The sequence below is a fragment of the Mustelus asterias genome, chromosome 19 (assembly GCF_964213995.1).
Source record: "Mustelus asterias chromosome 19, sMusAst1.hap1.1, whole genome shotgun sequence".
In the NCBI taxonomy this organism is placed as follows: Eukaryota; Metazoa; Chordata; class Chondrichthyes; order Carcharhiniformes; family Triakidae; genus Mustelus; species Mustelus asterias.
In genome coordinates this window covers 45789846-45811091 of record NC_135819.1, presented here as the reverse complement: position 1 = coordinate 45811091, position 21246 = coordinate 45789846, and the positions used below count along the sequence as shown (strand labels likewise).

The following is a 21246-nucleotide window of genomic DNA, read 5'->3' as shown; positions in this document are numbered from 1 at the left end:
TGCTGCTCTTCCACAATGTAATTCAGTTCACTGCTATTGATTCCAAGCTGCTGTACACCATCTGAGTCACAATACAACAGATTACTGTATGCCACGCTCATTAACTCTCACAGATTTAAAGCATGTTCTTTCCATTTAAAACAAAGGATTGCTTCAGAAATGTAGACAAAATCTGCAAAAATTAAACATCTAAAATGGTAGAAAATCTTACTGTAACCTTATTTCTCCACCTGTCCAATGAAGACCAGTAAAGTAACAAGGGTTGGAAGAACAAGATGATTTATGATGCATTGTACAATATCTCTATGTTAGTCATAGATTACCTGCAGATATATAAATGTGACACTGCTTGTATGACTAATGCACTTAATAATACATGAGAGAGTGAGCATGACGCATAGTAGATCTGACTGCAGACACATGGTAAGCCCAGTGACACATTCGCTGCAAAGCTGCATTACAAATGATGTGTTTTTAGAAAATTCAACCCTTTGAGCACTGCTGTGTTGCATTTCAGCAATGCTGTCACACAAGGTCACCAGGGTGTTCGGAATGAAGGAGTCTCAAATCATGACTTTTAATCTTTAATAACAAAATGTGTAAATGTATCTTGCCACCTAATGGTAGAAAGATCAGCTCATTCCACAAACCTGGTTAAAGCTTTAAGTGGCACACAGTTGCCCCAGGTATAGAATTGTTCAAAATCTAAAACTTTTGTTTTAGATTGCTCGAATTGTTCAAAGTCTAAAACTGGGACGGCGCGGTGGCACAGTGGTTAGCACTGCTGCCTCATGATGCCAGGGAACCGGGTTCGATTCCGGCCTCGGGTTACTGTCTGTGTGGAGTTTTCATATTGTCCCCGTGTCAGCGTGGGTTTCCTCCAGGTGCTCTGGTTTCCAGCCACAGTCCAAAGATGTGCGGGTTAGGTGGATTGGCCGTGCTAAATTGACCCTAATGTCAGGGGATCAGCAGGGTAAATATGTGGGATTACGGGGATAGGGCCTGGGTGGGATTGCGGTCAGTACAGACTCGATGGGCCAAATGGCCTCCTTCTGCACTGTAGGGATTCGATGAAAAACACTAACACAATAAAAAGTGGAGGGAAATACTCTGACTTGATTTACTACAATTACAATATTGCCAGTCAGAGCGTTTATCAGACTTTTGGTGACTTGTCTCGCATTAACGCACAGTGATACATGTTGATGCACAATGGTGAATAAATGGATTTCAGTCACGGCTGCCAATGCTGTTTGTGGTTGCAATCAGTATACCCTGTAGGGAGATTACGGAGTATGGGCATTCTAGTGCAGACCACAATACAAATGCCATTGAATGATTGATGCAGTGTTCCTGGTGAAATAAAATCGACCAAGAAATCTTTTACAGTTGAAAAGAGAAAGCTGTATCTCAACAGTTATGTGTCTGAATTATGAGTGGCCCCAGGAGTGGCAATCAGTGGACGGACTTCACACAGGGACAGCAGAATCATCGAAAGCTGCAGGCAGAGTGAAAATATGAGCAAAAAATTGAAAAGTAAATTGGGCAAGGGTGGCACTACAGCGTTTTTGGCTGTAGCTATGTTATTTCTTCTAGTACCATTGTTAAATCAAAACTGACTCACGTAGAATCCATTAATATTTTGCCTTCCTGTTTTATGTGGTAATCAGATCTACTCTCAGACCTTATGAATGGTGTCAATGCAAATTAAAGTCTGGAATAATATGCAGTGCATCTTATGTAAAGCAAAGCCTGCCTTTTGTTATCATCCTTTGATCTTTAGATCAAAATATTGGAATACGTTAATAAATTGAACATCCTGCTTAAAAACTGCTTTTCTGTGTGGTTTTAACTGGAATAATTCACCAGAATGCTATGAAGCCTAGTGTTTTAATTGTCAGACTGAATGAAGATTCGATTGTGCTGGACACTTGTTTCTTACATGATTTCTAAACATACACAAATATTAGTTTAATATCTATACATTTATTTGTGGAACTCACTGCCCCATAGCGTGCTGGATTCTGAATCATTGAATGGTTTCAACAAGGAGACAGATGCATTTCTAATTTAAAAAGGGATAAGGGGATATGGGGAACAGGCGGGGAGGTGGATTTGAGACCAGGGAGACATCAGCCATGATCTGACTGAATGGCGGAGCAGGCTCGAAGGTCTGTGAAGTCCATCCACTGAATTTAGGGGGAGGTGGTGGCGTAGTGGTATTGTCTCTGGACCAGTAACCCAAAGACCCAGGGCAAGATCTGGGAACTTGGGTTCAAATCCCATCATGGCAGACGGTGAAATTTGAATTCAATAAAAAAAAATCTAATGATAACCATGAAACCAGGGATTACTATCTCAATGGAAACAAATTAAAACATGCTACCGTGCAAAGGGACCTGGGGGTCCTTGTGCATGAGACGCAAAAGCCCAGTCTGCAGGTACAACAGGTGATCAAGAAGGCAAATGGGATGTTGGCCTATATTGCGAGGGGGATAGAATATAAAAGCAGGGATGTCTTGATGCACCTGTACAGGGCATTGGTGAGGCCGCAGCTGGAATACTGTGTGCAGTATTGGTCCCCTTATATGAGGAAGGATATATTGGCATTGGAGGGAGTGCAGAGAAGGTTCACCAGGTTGATACCGGAGATGAGGGGTTTGGATTATGAGGAGAGGCTGAGGAGATTGGGTTTGTACTCGGAGTTTAGAAGGATGAGGGGGGATCTTATGGAGACTTATAAGATAATGCGGGGGCTGGATAGGGTGGAGGCGGAGAGATTCTTTCCACTTAGTAAGGAAGTTAAAACTAGAGGACACAGCCTCAAAATAAAGGGGGGTCGGTTTAAGACAGAGTTGAGGAGGAACTTCTTCTCCCAGAGGGTGGTGAATCTCTGGAATTCTCTGCCCACTGAGGTGGTGGAGGCTACCTCGCTGAATATGTTTAAAGCGCGGATGGATGGATTCCTGATCGGTAAGGGAATTAAGGGTTATGGGGATCAGGCGGGTAAGTGGTACTGATCCACGTCAGATCAGCCATGATCTTATTGAATGGCGGGGCAGGCTCGAGGGGCTAGATGGCCGACTCCTGCTCCTATTTCTTATGTTCTTATGTTCTTATGTTCATTGTCAATTGTCGGAAAAATCCATCTGGTTCACTAATGTCCTTTAGGGAAGGATATCTGTCACCCTTACCTGGTCTGGCCTACATGTGACTCCAGATCCACCGCAATATGGTTGACTCTTAAATGCCCTCTGAAATGGAGAACAGTTAGGGATGGGCCCAGCCAGCAACACCCAAATCCTGCAAATGAATAAATTAATAAAGAAAATAATTTGCCTACTTCTGCTCCTAATTCCTATGTTCCTATTCACAGACAACATGTATATAGTTATAGTGCTATAGGTGAGAGACTATACAAATCACACCCAGTTGAGATCATTATATAATTATATTCAAGTTCCTTTATAAGTTTCCTATACTATTAGTTTAAGCACGCGGGAGCTGACGGACACCTGTGTGATTCATGGCAACCGTACCTGCAGTAAGTGTCTGCAACTCGAGTGACCTTGGCTCCCAGTTGATGAGCTGATCTGCAAGTTCCAAAGTGCAAATTGTCAGTGAGGGGGAAGGTTACCTGGATACTGTCCCAGGAGGCAGTCACACCCTTGTGTTAGGTACCTCAGATTTGGCCCATGGTCAGTGTGTGACTGTAAGTGAGATAGGTATGCGGATCCAGAAGTTAGCACTGGAGGAGTCTCAGTCCTCGCAATTGTCCAACAGGTTTGATTCTTGCAGCTTGTGTGGATGAAGACAGAAACTGCAAGATGGATGAGCCCACTGATCTTGGCGCCATGGTGCAGAGGGGTGCGATCAAGTAGGGGAGTAAGAAGAAATGTAGTTGTAGCAGGGGGCAGTATGATTAATGAGATAAATACAGTTCTCTGCAGCCATGATCATGATTCCCAGTGGTTGTGTTACCTGTCCCGTGCCGGGGTTATAAAACCATAAGACATGGGAGCAGAATTAGGTCATTCAGCCCATCAGGTCTGCTGCACCATTCAGTGAGATCATGACTAATCTGATATGATCATCCTCAACTCTACTTTCCCGCCTTATCTCCATAACCCTTGATTCCCTTACTGATTAAAAATCTGTCTATCTCAACCTTGAATGTACTTCAACATCTCTTCAGGGCTGGAGAGGAAGTTAGAGTGAAAGTGGAAGAATCCAGTTCTTGTGGTCCATGTGGGTACCAGTGATTAAAAAGAGAATCTGCTGATGGAGTATGAGCAGCTGAGGCCTAAATTTAAAAGTAAATCCACAAAGCTAATAATCTCTGGATTACTACCTCAGCCAATGTCAAATTGGAGTAGGGTAAATAATGTCAGAGAGTTGAATGCACAGCACAAAGATTGGTCTGGTAGAAATGGATTTTGATTCTTTAAAGCATTGGCATCAGTCCTGGGAAAAGGGGGGTGTACTGTTGGGAAAGTCCTCCACTGAATCACTCAGGGACCTGTGTTCCAGTGAATTGTATAGCTAGGGCTGTAGAGAGGCCTTTAAACTAGATGGCCGGGGGAGGGTTAACCTGACGGAAAATTTGGAAAGTCAAAATGAAAGGACAAAGCATTAGTCCAGGCTAGCGATACCAGAATGATAACCAGGGTGTGACAGGAAGGGGCAATGTTTACAAACATAAGAGCTCACCGGCAGATGGTTAAAAGACAGAATTGAAGGCTCATTATCTGAATGAAAAACAAGATGGATGAGTTATAGCACAAATAAAAATAAAATGAATATGATATGCTAGCAAAGATATGGTTACAAAGTGACCATCGCTGATACCTGAATATCATAGAATCCTACAGTGCAGAAGTCCTTCGAGTCTGCACCGACCACAATCCCACCCAGGCCCTATCCCCATAACCCCATGCATTTACCCTAGATAGTCCCCCTGACACTAAGGGGCAATGTAGCATGGCCAATCCACCTAACCTGCACATCTTTGGACTGTGCGAGGAAACTGGAGCACTCGGAGAAAACCCAAGTGGTCACGGGCAGAATGGGCAAACCCCACACAGACTGTGACCCAAGCTGGGAATCAAACCTGCCAGGGACTGTGAGGCAGCAGTGCTAACCACTGTGCCACCATGCTACCCTATTCAAGGGTATTTGACATTTTGGAAGGGCAATGAAAGGAAAAGAAGGTTGGGTGGCCCTATTAATAAAGGTAGGTCAGTGGAGTCGTGATAAATTAACTTGGTTTGGAAGATGAAGATATAGAATGATTTTGCATGATGATTAAAAATAGCAAAAGCAATAAATCATTATTGGGATTGTTTTATTGTTCCCCAGACAGTAGCTAGACTGTAGGAAAGAATCTAAATTACAAAATAATGCAGGGCTTGTAACAAAGATACTGCAATAATTATTGATGATTTTAATCTTCATATTGATTGGACCAATCAAATTGGCAGAGAGCGCCTGGAGGATGAGTTCACAGAATGTATTCTAGACAGATTCTTAGAACAATATAACCAAACCAGACTATTTTAGACCTGTGTAATGTGTAGTGAGACAGGATTAAATAACAGCCTCATAGTAAAGGATCCTTGAGATAAGAGTGAGCATAAGATGATAGAATGTCGCGTTCAGTTTGAGAGTGAGAAATGTGTGTCCGCAACTAACGTCTGAAACTTAAATAAAAGGGATGGAACAGGTTTGGTGAAAGTGGAATTGTAAAATAGTTTAAAAGTTACGATAGTAGAGAAGCAGTGGCAGACATTTGAAGGAGATATTTCATAAATCTCAACAAAGATATATTCCATTGAAAAAAACGACTGAGACGGATGCATCATCTTGGCTGACGAAGAAAGTTTATAACGGTAATAATTGAAAGAAAAGATGTACAATGCTACACAGATTAGTGGCAGCAAAATAGAGTCATAGAGTTATAGAGGTTTACAGCATGGAAACAGGCCCTTTGGCCCAACTTGTCCAAGACACCTTTATTTTTTAAACCCCAAAGCTAGTCCCAATTGCCCACATTTGGCCCATATCCCTCTATACCCATCTTACCCATGTAACTATCTAAATGCTTTTTAAAAGACAAAATTGCACCCACCTCTACTACTACCTCTGGCAGCTTGTTCCAGACACTCACCACCCTGTGTGTGGAAAAAATTGCCCCTCTGGACACTTTTTTATATCTCTCCCCTTAAACCTTTGCCCTCTAGTTTTAGACTCCCCTACTTTTGGGAAAAGGTATTGACTGTCCAGCTGATCTATGCCCCTCATTATTTTATAGACCTCTATAAGATCAACCCTCAGCCTTCTACACTCCAGAGAAAAAAGTCCCAGTCTATCCAGCCTCTCCTTATAACTCAAACCATCAAGTCCCAGGAGCATCCTAGTAAATCTTTTCTGCACTATTTCCAGTTTAATAACATCCTTTCTATAATAGGGTGACCAGAACTGTACACGGTATTCCAAGTGTGGCCTTACCAATGTCTTGTACAACTTCAAATGTTTGGGAACATTTCAGAAACCAGCAAAAGATGAGGAAAAATGAGGGAGAGATTGGATTATGAGGGAATACTAGCAAGAAATATAAAAGCAGATAGTTAAAGTTGATACAAATGTATATAAAAAAAGAGTAGCTGAAGTGAACATTGGTACCTTGGGGTAAAACTGAGGAATTAATAATGGTGAACAGGGCAGTTGCAGAGACTTTGGACAAGTACTTTGTACCTGTTTGTGTTACGTTTTCAGTGGGTTGCTATATATTTTAAATTTCTGCTTTATCTCAGGGCAAATCAGAGATGAGATTAGCTTTAAATATTTAGCACGTTTCTTTACAGTACTTCAAAATACCTCCATAATCTGAAAATTTCTACATACCTGTTCTCAGCCAGAACCCTGATTAGTCTTCTGGAACTTTCTGAATGATACCAGTTGCTTTACTCTCTCGATCCACCTGCAGGTGTAGGCAATTAAGCACAGTGAACATTAATCAGTTACAGATGAGCGCAATCAAAGACAGGCCATTGGACACCACGGTCTCCATGGTAGAAGACACAAAGGCACCTGAATAATAATAGAAAAAGGAAGAAGGAACTTAAAACAGTCACAATTACTTGAGAAATGTTATGAGGAAAACTAATGGGACTAAAGGGTCACAGGATTCCTGACCAGATGGTCTAGGGTTTTAAAAGAGATGACTGCAGAGATAGTGAATGTATTTTTTGGTTATCTTCCAATAGTCCCTAGATTCTATTTTCCCTAGAATCGATTATTAAGGAGGTTGTAGTGAACATTTGATTTAATTTGATGTATTATTAACACATGTATTGGAATACAATGAAAAGTGTTGTTTCTTGCATGTTATACAGTCAAAACATACCATACATAGAGAAGGAAAGGAGAGGGCGCAGGATACAGTGTTGCAGTTACAGGTAGGGTGAAGAAAAAGATCAGCTTAATATATGATAGGACCATTCAAAAACCTGATGACAGCAGGGAAGAAGCTGTTATTGAGCTTGTTGGTATGTGTTTTCAGGCTCTTGCATCTTTTTCCCAATGGAAGAAGGTGGAAGAGAGTATGACCAGGGTGCGTGGGGTCCTTAATTATGCTGGCTGCTTTCCCGAGGCAGCAGGACTTGTAAACGGAGTCAGTGAATGGGAGGCTAGTTTACATCATGGACAACAATCCTTTGTAGTTTAATGTGGTATTGGTCCAAGCAGGAGCCATACTGTGATACATCCGGATAGGATGCTTTCAATGGTGTATCTGTAAAATTGATGAGTCGTAGGGGACATACCAAATTTCCTTAGCCTTCTGAGAAAGTAGAGGTGCTAACCACTACATCACCATGCCGCTCGTTGTGTTAAATTTATTAGAATTCTTTGAGGATGCAACAAACAGGGTGGATAATGGGGAACTGTAGATGTAGTGTATTGGATTTCCAAAAGGCATTCAATAAGGTGCCACATAAACTGCCTCCAAAGAAATGCAGGTAGGTTCTCCACCTCTGCCACGAGTGCCACACTTGAAAGAGGACATCTTCACCTTGATCGCTCCCTATTAACTGCATTTTCACATCCATTCATCAAAATGGAGTCATGGCGACATCTGACTCTCCTGAATACTTTCGGGAGATGCTGTTCATCCAATTCTTGCCTCATTATGAATCTTCCGTTTTCAATTCCCTGCATCGGAGTGTTCACTAATATTTCGCTAATATTAACATAAATCATTACTATGTTCCAATCTTACTGTACTTTGAAGTGATGGTAAAACCTATGAAAACTTTCCACACCCTCCCAATTAGTTCCTTATTCTGTGATAAACTTGAAAAGAACATAGAAGAGGTTGGTGGAATGAATGAACAAGTAACAGGTGAAATTTAGTGCAGCAAAGTGACGGAAGAACACAAAGGGACAATAAAGAGTAAAGGGTAGAAATCTAAAAGGGGCGCAGGGGAGCAGAGGGATCTTGGGGTGGCGGGGGTAGTACGTGTGCACAAATCATTGAGGATTCAGGACAATTGAGAAAGTTGTTTATTGAGTATTTAGGATCCTGGGTTTTATAAATAGGGGTGTGGAGCACAAAAGCAAAGAAGCTATGACACATTTGCATGAAACACTGGTTTGGTCTTGAGTATTGCGTCCAGTTTCTGGACACCACACTTCAGGAAGGATGTGAAGGCATTAAAGAGAATGCAGAAAAGATTCACGAGAATTGGTCCAGGAATGATGAACTTCAGATCCATGGATAAATTAGAGAAGCTTGGGGCTATTCCCCTTAGAGAAGAGAAGATTAAGAGGTTTGATTGAGCTGCTCAAAATCATGAGGGATCGCAACAGGATAGATAGGAGGAAACTGTTCCCATTGGTGGAAAGATCGAGAATCAGAGGGCATCAATTTAAGGGACAAAAACAGAAAAATGCTGGAAAATCTCAGCAGGTCTGACAGCATCTGTGGAGAGAGAACAGAGCCAACGTTTCGAGTCTGGATGACTCTTCGCCAGAGCTGAGAGGAAAGAGAGTCAGCAGAGATTTACACTATGAGGGTAGGGAGGGATGATGGAATTGGATAATGAGAATGTAAACGAGCATGCAGAAGGCTGAGAAGGTTTTGAAAGTTTCCATTAAGTGATCAGAATGCGTGAACGGCAAAACAAAGGTATAGCTTGGCAAAGGACTGCCTGCGAAATGTGGCGGTTGGCCTGAAGAAGGGGAGAAGTGGAAAGAAGGAGAGAGATAAAATGGAGAATGAGATAAAATGAAACAAAATAAATGGAAATGGGGAGGAGGGGAGAGTTCATGCTCTGAAGTGGTTGAACTCGCTGTTCAGTCCGGAAGGCTGTAAAGTGCCGAATCGCAAGATGAGGTGCTATTCCTACAGTTTACATTGGGGCTCACTAGAACATTGCAAAAGGCCAAGGACGGGCATATGGACAGGAGAGCAGGGTGGTGTGTTGAAGTGGCAAGAGACAGGAAGGTCTGGGTCCTACTTGCCAACGGACAAAAGGTGTTCAGCAAAGCAGTCACCCAGTCTGCGTTTAGTCTGTCCGATGCAGAGTGGACCGCATTGGGAGCAGCAAATGCAGTAGACCAGATTGAAGCAGGTGCAGGTGAAATGTTGCTTCACCTGAAGGGGGTGTTTAGGACCTTGGAGTAGGGAGGAGATAAAGGGGCGTTGTACCTTCTACGATTGCATGGGAAGGTGCCGTGGGCAGGGAGTGAGGTGTTGGGTGTGATGGAGAAGTGGACCAAGGATTTAAGGGAATTGGCAAAAAAGCAACAGCCACATAAGGAAAATGTTCTTTAAGCAGTGAATGGTTAAGATCTGGAATGCTACGGCTGAGAGTGTGGCCGAGGAAGACTCAGTTGCACCTTCGAAAGAGAATTAGATGATCATCTGAAAAGAAAAACATTGCAAGTCTGGGGCAAAATGTGGGGTCGTGATACAAAGTGAGTTGCTTTTTCAGAATGCTAGCATAGATACGATGGACCCAATGACCACCTTCTGTGCTGTAACCATTCTATAATAAATATTATATATTATGTATATTAGGAATCAGCAACAGAGGCTTACAGGGCTCCAAGCTTTCAAGACTAACAATCTTGGTCTTCTAAATATAACAGTAGCATTGCACTGTGATTGATCGAAGTCGCGTTTTGTTTTGAGATTAAAAACCTGTTTTGGGGCGTTTTTAAGATTTTATCTTGAAGCGTCAAACAGGGGAAAGAAAAACAAAAATCAAACTTAGACCCTCAAAAATCCAGGTAAATTCAGAGAAAACATAGTTATTTAGAAAACCACTGAAATTCAAGAAAAAAACATCCGTGCTTTATTTTCAAGGAAGAGTCATTATTTGATTAATGGAAACAATTATTTGAAGTTTGGAAGACACTATTGAATTATGAATAAATTCATATGTTCGAGGTAAAAGGACAGCGTTGAGTCACAGAATCATTCTTAACGTATCATTAAATTTTCAAGTGGTGGTGAAGATTTTACAATAGTCATTAATTGCCATACAAACGGATCTGGAGATTGTTGTTTAGATAAAGGATGATGAATTAAGTATTTGTGAAGTTTCCCTTTGAAGAGTGGTTTAAGGCATCAGCGCACAGTGCTATATAATCTTTCCAACTGTTAACTTGCAAAATCTTCATTTCTTTATCCCTCGCTGAAAATGTCAACTCTCCAGTTCCCTGCTTCCACAGTCTCCTGAGGCAGAGTGTTCCACAGTCACGCAACCCTCTGAGAGAAAAAAATTCTCATCTCTGCCCTCAAAACTGTCTCCTCGCTCTGGACTCACTCACAAGAGAAGACATCCTGTCCATGTCCATCCACCTCGTTGAGACTGTTCAGGATCGTATACACTTCAATCAAGTCACCCCTCACCACTGAACACCAGTGGAATAAAACCTATTCTGCCCAACTTTTCCTCATAAGACAACCTGCTCATCCAGTATCAATCTAGTAAACCTCCTCTGAATTGTCTCCAATGCATTGACATCCTTCCTTAAATAAGGAGATCAAAACTACACAAAGTATTCGAGGTGTGGTTTCATCAATGCCCTGGCAAAACAACTTTACTTTTATAAAAGCAAATTACTGCGGATGCTGGAATCTGAAACCAAAAGAGAAAATGCTGGAAAATCTCAGCAGGTCTGGCAGCATCTGTAAGGAGAGAAAAGAGCTGACGTTTCGAGTCCAGATGACCCTTTGCCAAAGCTGTCAAACTTTACTTTTATGTTCGATTCCTCTCCTAATAAAGGATAGCATTCCATTAATCTTCTTAATTTCTGTACCTGCATATGAACTTTTTGCGCCTCATGCACTAGGACACCTAGATCTCTCTGCACCTCGGAATTCTGCAGTTGTTCTCTGTTTAAGTAATATTCTTCTTTTGTTCTTCCTGCCAAAGTGAGCAATTTCACATTTTCCAACATTATTTCCATCTGCTTTCCATTAGATTTTTTCCCTCTCACTCGATCTATCTATATCTGTCTGCAACCTCTTTATGTCCTCTTCACAACACACTTTCCGACCTAAGTTTGTGTCATCTACAAATTTAGCTACCCTGACTTTGCTCCCCATGTCTAAGCCATTAATATAAACTGTAAAAGTTGAGGTCCCAGCATAAACCCTCTGTGGACTCCACTCGTCACTGCCAATCAGGTGAAAGATCCATTTATACATACTCTCTGTTTTCTGCCAGCCAGCCAAACTTCTATCCATGGTAATATGTTGCCTCCCACACCATGAGCTTTTATTTTCCATGATAACCTTTGATGTGGCACCTCGCTTTCCCTCTCGTTTTCTGTCTTGCTTTCCGTCTCCGCTTTCCCTCTCCCCTCCCCCTTCCCCCTCCCCCTCCCCATCCCCCTTCCCATCCCCCTCTCCCTCCCCCTCCCCCTCCCTCTCCCCATCCCCCTCCCCCTCCCCCTCCCCCTCTCCCTCCCCCTCCCCCTCCCCCTCCCCCTCCCCCTCCCCCTCTCCCTCCCCCTCCCCTTCCCCCTCCCCTTGCCTTACCCCTCCCCTTACTCCTCCCCTTCTCCCTTCCCCCTCCCCCCTCCCCCCTTCCCCCTCCCCTTCCTGCATCTCTAATTTCTTTACTTCTATGTCTCTTTGTAATTGAAGTCTAGCTAATTCAATTTCTTCACTTCCTGAAATAGTGGGCCTGTCTAACCCCTCTCGTATGTTTAAATGTGTTGCCAGACTATCAATTAGCTCAGCCTTCTTAATCCCTGGATCTAAGACTGCTTTCAATTTATCTGACAATTCCATGAATTTAGTTTTAGGCAGACTTTTCAAACTTGCTATGGATATATTGCTTACTTCCAGATGGGATCGAGCTAGATCCAGTGTCAGTTTTTGCAGCCTTCTTACTTTGAATAGCATGTTCTCATTTAGTTCCATATGGTCCTCACTTTCCTATGTAAAAAGTCAAAAATCCTCTCCACCCACAGAATTAACCTTTTTGAGATCTCGGACTTAAGCCCCCAATTTTCTACCATAGAACATAGAACAGTACAGCACAGTACAGGCTCTTCGGCCCACGATGTTGTGCCGAACCTTTTCCGAAACCAAGATCAAGCTATCCCACTCCCTATCATTCTAGTGTGCTCCATGTGCCTATCCAATAACCACTTGAAAGTTCCTAAAGTGTCCGATAGAACATAACATAGAGTCATGAACCATGCTGATGTTATCTGTGAAGATGTCCCAACATGAAACAAGGCAAATTTCTACCTGTTGCTGGGCAGATCATATCCTATTCTGCCTTGTTCAACTCTTGTCACTGCTGTTACCAGGCAGATCCATGACAGTTGCCATATATATCATCGCAATATAAAGGGCGAAATTTTCAATCGTAGCGGGCGGGACAGAATATTTGGCGGACCATGCCAAGGTCCGTCGATCTTAGGCAGGAATTTCTGGTTTTGGGGCAAGCATGACCGGAAAATCCCACCCAAAATTTCTGGCAGAAGTGTGCAAAATTATTACCTGAGATAGGAAATTCTGAAGAATGGTCATCCGTGTGTTTTGGTTGTGTGGAAGCATTTGGGCAGTGGGATAGGCGCACGGCTTATTTTTAACTTTCAAGTGATTTTCTTTCACTGCAAGTGAATTGGAACAGTAATAATTGGTGATCTTATTAGAACAGTTACTCATTACTGGAATCATCCAAAAAGGATGTGAAAACGTCTTGAGGACGACACAGAACTGGATCATTTTGGCCCATGAGCAATGAATTATCAGTGATTGCAACTTTCCGATTCATCACAAAAAACGTTGACAAGAGATTGTCTGGCAGTAATTGCTTTCAGAATTTATCTTTTCAAGTTTAAGGGAGATTATGTGAAAAGAGCCTGCCAACTGTTCCTATATTTTAATTGGTTGCGGAATCTTGTCAGAAATAGAACATTCTAGGGTATCTGCAATGGGAGAAATTAAAATGCATTTAGTCATATTGTGCAAGTTTTCTGAAGTTTAAAGAAGCTTGGTACAATCAGAGAGAAACCTAGCAGTCAAATTGACGTACTTCTTCAGACTTTGATATACAACATCATAATGTGAATGACCAGTTCCTCCAGTATTGGTGAGATTTTCAAAGCATCATTGCGTTTCTTAAGTAAGAACAGGATTAGCACATTCAGTTTCTTGTGCCTGCCTCACCATTCACTCAAATTATGGCTGACCTATAACTTATTTCCATATAATAGTGAGGCATATTTTATACAACACAGTTTTAGAAATAAGAATTAATAATAAGGTTTATATTTACTGAGAATGATGGTTAGATTCCTGGTCCACACAACCACTCCGGTTGCTGTGTTTGCACTCACACAGCAGCCCACGTCCTGCTAAGATAGCCACAGACCCAGCCTCAGTCCTCCAGCTTTGCATTTGCCCAAGTGGTTGTTCCATACTCTGCAGTATTGTGTGCAGTTTTGGTGTCCTTATCTGAGGAATGATGTCCTTGAGATAGAGGGCGCACAGCGAAGGTTTACCAGGCTGATTCCTGGGATGGCAGGTCTGTCACATGAAGAGAGACCAAGTCGGTTAGGATTATATTCATTAGAGTTAAGAAGAGTGAGAGGTGATCTCAAAGAAACTTATAAAATTCTAACAGGGTAGATTCAGAAAGAATATTCCCAATGGTGGGGGAGTCCAGAATTGGGGGTCATAGTTTGAGGATAAGGGGTAAACCTTTTAGGATTGAGGTGAGAAGACATTTCTTCACCCAGAAAGTGGTGAATGTGTGGAATTCACTACCACAGAAAACATTGTCTGATTTCAAGAATAAATTAGATATAGCTCTTGGGGCTAAAGGGATCAAGGAATATGGGGAGGGGGGGAGAAGGGGAGATTAGGATATAGAATTTGATGATCAGCCACGATCAAGATTTATGGTAGAACAGGCTCGAATGGCCTACTCCTGCTTCTATTTTCAATGTTTCTATTCTACACACTACATCTATTTGTCTAACACTATCTGTAATACTTTCAAAGAAGTTTCTTTTCAATAACTATTCATAAATGTAGGAAAAAGAGTTGGCCATTCAGTCCCTCAGGCCTGTCCTGCCATTCCATTTGATAATGGCTGATCTATATCTTATGTTTATTAACCCACGTTGGTTCTGCAACACATACCTTTCCCTAACAAAATGATCACTTGTTTTGAAATGTTCAATTAACTTAGCCTCACCAGCTTTTTGGGGTTAAATTCGCATTGCAGTTGGTATGAAGAAACGTTTTTTGGTGTAACCCCAAATGGCATAACACTATTTTTCCAATAATGCCCCCTTGTTGTGGACTCCCCACCAGAGGAAATAGTTTCTCTCGATCTACTTAATCAAATCCTTCAATCATCTTAAACACCTTAATTAAAGTTAAAGTTAATTTATTAGTCTCAAGTAAGGCTTACATTAACACTGCAATGAAGTTACTGTGAAATTCCCCCAGTCGCCACACTCCAGGGGGAACGTGCAAACTCCATACAGACAGTGACCCAAGCCAGGAATCGAACCCAGGTCCCTGGCGCTGTGAGGCAGCAGTGCTAACCACTGTGCCACCATGCCGCCCTTAGATCACCTCTTAAATTTGAAACAGTCCCTTAGTATAAGTGAAATTAAATAAATTTGCACTGATTTTGACAAATCTTAATTATTATGACCAAATGTAAACGTATAGTTGTTCGGGAATGCTTAACCTGAGTATTGCTGAAAAAAGACACATGCTGTCCAAGTTTTTCATCTTGCATTCATCAGGACAGCTTGCAAGATTACCAACAGTAAAGGGAATAATAGTTATTATACTGTCTGAGAAGTGATTGGTTGGCAAGTGGTCCCCGGTCAGTAGAGGCATTGCCATAGTGAACACAGCAGGGGACAGTTAACTGCCAAGCTATTTTTCAAATTCAAACTAGGCCAGTCGACTCAGGCATTGTCGTGGGGAATGAACCAAAGAATGACTGTCAACCATGGTTTCGTTTAGTTGAGAAAGGCGCAATGCATCGACATGCTGGAAGCCGCATATATTCGCACACAGGGCTCTGTCTTCTGTGAACAGAAGGAGCATGTCCACACATTGCGCCTTTTTTACCCAAACAAAAGCTTGGGGATCAGTCATTCCTTGGTTCATATTCCAGGGCAATGTTTTGACTAATCAAGTTGACTTGCCCATTTGAATTTGAACAATAACTTGACAATTAACTATTCCCTGCTACGTTCTCCATGGCAACACCTCTACCAATCAAAGCCCACTTATCACCCAATTGGGCAATCTCTCATGCAATATAAATAGTTGTTGCCTTTACCCTTGGCATTCTTGCGATGGGTCCTGATGAGTGCAAGACGAAATGCTTTGATAGATTGTCTCTTTTTTTGGCAATACTCAAATGTAAATAAATTATATGACGCATTTGAAGCAATGCTACTTAGTTACAGTGGCAACGGCACCAGATGTTATGATGTTACAACAGTATGGGTGTATGCGTGGGTTTGTGGTTTTGGCCAATAGTTTAGGAGGATGTGACAGAATTTGGAACTTTTGGTGAGAGGCCAAAATAAAGAATTAGATCCAAAACATCACGAGCTGCAAGATGGAAAAAGGGAGAAGCTCAAAGACCACAAACGTCAAGAGAAATGTCAATAAAATTTGAAGCACATTTTAAATCTTAAACCACCTTAATGGATTGGAAAGATTGAGAACTAAGCAGATGTTATGGGAAGCAAAACCGTTGAAGAAATAAAGAGCAAAAACAAAAGGAAATTCGATGGGGAAATAGGATACAAAAACAAATTGAGGAAAATGAGTGTAGGAAAACATGGGCAGAAGGTAGCAAGAACGGGAGGGAGGTAGTAGGTTATTTTTCTCTCTAAATCATGTCAGTGAGTTGCTGTACAGATAAATAACTATCTAACTTATTCTAATCAGACTAAAATATTGACACAACTGCAATAATTTGTGGGCAGCATGGTGACACAGTGGTTAGCAGTGCTGCCTCACAGCGCCACGGATCCAGGTTCAATTCCCGGCTTGGGTGACTCTGTGTGGAGTCTACACGTTCTCCCCGTGTCTGCGTGGGTTTCCTCCGGGTGCTCCGGTTTCCTCCCACAGTCTGAAAGACGTGCTGGTTAGGTACATTGGCCGTGCTAAATTCTCCCTCAGTGTACCCAAACAGACGCCAGAGTGTGGCAACTAGAGGATTTTCACAGTAACTGCAATGCAGTGTTAATGTAAGCCTACTTGTGACATGAATGAAATAAACTTTTAACGTGCAGGTTTGGTGGATTGGCTATGCTAAATTGACCCTTATTGTCCGAGATGCGTCAATTAGATGGAGTTGGCATGGTAAATGTGCGGGATTATAGGGATAGGGCAAAAGGGAGGGATGGGATGCTCTTTCAGACTGTTGGTGCAGACGAGATGGGCTGAATGGCCTCCTTTAGTACAGTAGGCATTCTATGATGGAGATCCGTTAAAGATGCCAAAAGACAGTACCGGACCCAGCTAGAATCCCAGACTAGCCACAGGGACTTTTGCTGACTATGGCAAGGTCTGCAAGACATAACAAGCTACAAGATGAAGGCAGGTAAAATCGCCGGTTCCAACGCACCCCTCCCCGACGTGTTCAACACATTCTATGCCCGTTTTGAGCAAGAGGTCAGCGAGAGCACGCCCTACAACCCGGAAACCTCGGCTGACCCTGTATTTGAGGTCACCTTTGCTGTCGTCAGAGCAGCCTTCTCAAAGTCAACCCACGGAAAGTGACTGGCCTGGATGGGGTACCCGGATGAGCACTCAGGTCCTGTGCGGACCAGCTGGAGATTGAAGATTCTCAGACATCTTCAACCTCTTTTGACACCAATCTGAGGTCCCTACCTGCTTCAAGAAGATGGCCATCATCCAGGTACCAAAGAAAAGCCAGGCAGCGTGCCTTAATGACTATCGTCCGGTGGCCCTGACATCCATCATATGAAGTGTTTCAAAAGGTTAGTTATGGCACGAATCAATTCCGGCCTCCCAGATTGCCTGGATCCACTACAGTTCGCCTATCACTGCAACAGGTTCACAGCAGACACCATCTCCCTGGCCCTGCACTCAACCCTGGAATGCCTGGATAACAAAGACACCAATGTCAGACTACTATTCATAGACTACAGCTTAGCCTTTAACATCATTATTCATTCGAGGCTCATCTCCAAACCTCATGGCCTAGGGCTCGGCTCCTCCCTCTGCAATTGGATCCTAGATTTCCTAACCCACACACCGCAGTCAGTAAGGATAGGCAACAACAACACTTCTACGATCATCCTCAACACCAGTGCTCCGCAAGGCTGTGTCCTCAGCCACTTACTATACTCCTTATACACCTCTGACTATATGGCCAAACTCCCCTCCAACTCGATTTTCAAGTTTGCTGATGACACCACCGCTGTGGCTCAGATCTCAAACAATAACGAGACATAGTACAGGAAAGAGATAGAGAATTTGGTGAACTAGTGCAACGACAATAATCTCTCCCTCAATGTCAACAAAACGAAAGAGATGATCATCGACTTCAGGAAGCGTAGTGGAGGGCATGCCCCTGTCTACATCAATGGGGACGAAGTAGAAAGGGTCGAGAGCTTCAAGCTTTTAGGTGTCCAGATCATCAACAACCTGTCCTGATTCCTCCATATGGTTAAGAAAGCCCACCACCGCCTCTACTTTCTCAGGAGACTAAGGAAATTTGGTATGTCCACGACAGCTCTCACCAACTTCTACTGATGCATTATAGAAAGCATTCTTTCCGGTTGTATCCACAGCTTGGTATGGCTCCTGCTCTGTCCAAGACTGCAAGAAACCACAAAGGGCTGTGAACAAAGTCCAGTCCATCACTCAAACCAGCCTCCCATCCATTGACTCTGTCTACACTTCCCGCATCTCGGCAAAGCAGCCAGCATAATCAAGGATCCCACGCATCCCTGACATACTCTCTTCCACCTTCTTCCATCGGGAAAAAAATACAAAAGAGTCTGAGGACACGTACCAACCGACTCAAGAACTGCTTCTTCCCTGCTGCCATCAGACTTTTGAATGGACGTACCTCGCATTAAGTTGATCTTTCTCTACACCCCAGCTATGACTGTAACACTACATTCTGCACTCTCTCCTTTCCTATCCTATGTATGGTATGTTTTGTCTGTATAGCGTGCAAGAAACAATACTTTTCACTGTATGCTAATACATGTGACAATAATAAATCAGATCAAAATCAACACTGAATTCCAATTTAAATCATTTTAATAGTAAGCTTCCTGGAAAGCTCTTTTTGATCAGTTTTGGATTTCTTTCAATTTGCTGGCGGGGCTTTCTGCATTAGTTTCAGATTTCCAATTGCACGCTATCATTAACAATTTCACCATCATGGTTTGCGGCTCAGATTGAAATGAGTCTGGCTCAAATTTGAATTCCGTGCAGCAGTTTCTATATAAATTTAAATGGGGAATGGAATACATTTTGGATCAATGATTTTGATCCTGTTTGCAGCATCCAGCTGCTTTACTGAGCCAGTGATAAAGACGTTCTGAAATTGCCCACAGCGACATCCTTCACCTAAATCAGATTACCCGCGCATCAGTAAATATTGCTCATTTTGTTCAGCGGTCTTCAACATGTTCACTTTCCTTTCAAAACCTATTTGAAGGATACTTAAGGGAGATGTGTGAAATGCAAAGTTTATTCCACATTTGAAGAACAACCGTTCACAAGGAGCACATCATAAGAAATTGTTATTAAAATCAGGATGGGTCTAGTCAATAGAAATGAAATGTACTACAATCACTGCAATTCCTTTAACCGCCTGACTGCTTTGAAATTATGTTGTAACTTTTCTTTTAGTGCCTGCTGCATCAGAGCGTTGAAACTTTTGCTTTGAAACTTAGTGGTTGGAATTCCCCCCCATGCCCGCACCGGTGGGGTGAATGGCGGGCGGGGAGGAGGGGGTGGAATTTAGGAGGAGGTCCAAAAATAGGTTTCATGCCGAGATGAATTTATGGTGGAATCTTCTGATGGTGCCCGTCAAGATGGATTGGAATCCCGTTGGGAGGTCGGCGTGAAACTGATTTGCATCCCGCTAATGGGATGAAAATGGCCAAAATCTTCCCCTCTTCCCCCCACGCTCAATTCCCCGTCATGCCAGCAGCAAAACATGCCAGTGCAGAACATATCTGCACCAGGGTGGTGTGCAAAAGTTGGGAATCACCTGAAGAAGGCCTAGGGCTACCTCCAGAGCTCAGGATGGAGGCCACCAGTGATGCTGGATTCATGAACACAACATCAGTGGCTGGAGGAAGCATCTAACAGACTCACCTTTCAGCCTCAGTGTGTTCCTGGAGGACTATCCTTTTCCTTCTGGAGGTCCATCTTTTCCCTTCAATGGTGGGTCAATGATGTTGGGTGTATTTCACTATGGCAACAATGGCAGGTTGTGCACCATCAAGCCTGCCCCGCCACGGGAGATGGCACAAAACCCCTGGATGCATATCTAATCACGCCGGGGACAGTAGATACGACACGGTTTTCCATTGGCCTCCGTGGTGGAGAACACTTACCATCTCTGCCCCTACCACTTGGCTCTTGTTTCTGATATGTTTGTGGCTAAGCACCTGCAGCTTCACTGGCATTTACCTGTCGTAACTGCAGCAGGAGAGCGTCACACGGGCTGCACCTTAGGTTGGGACTCTGTGACACCAAACCCAGCTTGCTGGTACCATAGAATCCCTACAGTGCAGGAGGAGGCCATGCGGCCCATCGAGTCCGCACCAACCACATTCCCACCCAGACCCTATTCCCGTAACCCCACATATTTACTCTGCTAATCCCCTGACACTAGGGTCAATTTAGCATGGCCAATCAACCCAACCCGCACATCTTTGGACTGTAGGAGGAAACCGGAGCACCCGGAGGAAACCCACGCAGACGTGGAGAGAACATGCAAACTCCACACAGACAGTGACCCCCAGCCGGACGAAGGCCTATGGTTTCCCATGGGGTCTGCTCAGGAGTATACCCCTTCACCTTTCACAGACAAGGCCAGTAATGTAAAAAGACGGAGGGCAAGGTCGCGGATGCTGAATGTTTGAGTAGCCCTGGCTTCTCAGTAAGTGGACAGATCATTGGTAGTTGGTATGCTGGGCGAGAGTCCAAGATCTGATGAGCAGTGATTCAGCTTGAAGCTACTTTCAATGACAGATTGTCCGCTATTGTCATGGAAAGGAATTTTCCCCAACCCCAGAATACCCGCCAAGCCAAGCGGTGGAGAATCCTGGTGGATGAAGCCTGGTACCAACTCAGGCATAACCTGCAGACCTCTGATTCCATTCCATATTTGACGGAGCGTTTTGAAGAGAACTCCTGCAAAACCCTGCAAATATTTCCAACGTAGCAATAAAGAGTCAACGTGGGAATAAGATGGAAGTGGTTTTGCAAAGGATAAAATACACCACATTTTCTGACTCTCTCTCTATTATTTTCTTTGTATTGTTCAGTACACCAGAGAACAGAGTTTCCTGATACCAAGGGATATTAATCTCAGTGTGTGGCTCACAGCTAACCTCAGTTACAAATGTCGGATGATTGAAATGCATCCTGTCAAGTCCTACTACTCTGCTATATAATGGATCTTCTGTAACAGTCACAGTTACCTAGCAATGCCAATAATGATATGCACAAAG

General features: G+C 43.1%; 1 protein-coding gene across 5 annotated transcripts in view; it reads left to right on the top strand.

Annotated features, from left to right (window-relative positions):
- anks1b (ankyrin repeat and sterile alpha motif domain containing 1B) overlaps positions 1–21246 on the top strand; it is a 591188-nt gene that overhangs the window by 228582 nt on the left and 341360 nt on the right. The window lies entirely within an intron of this gene.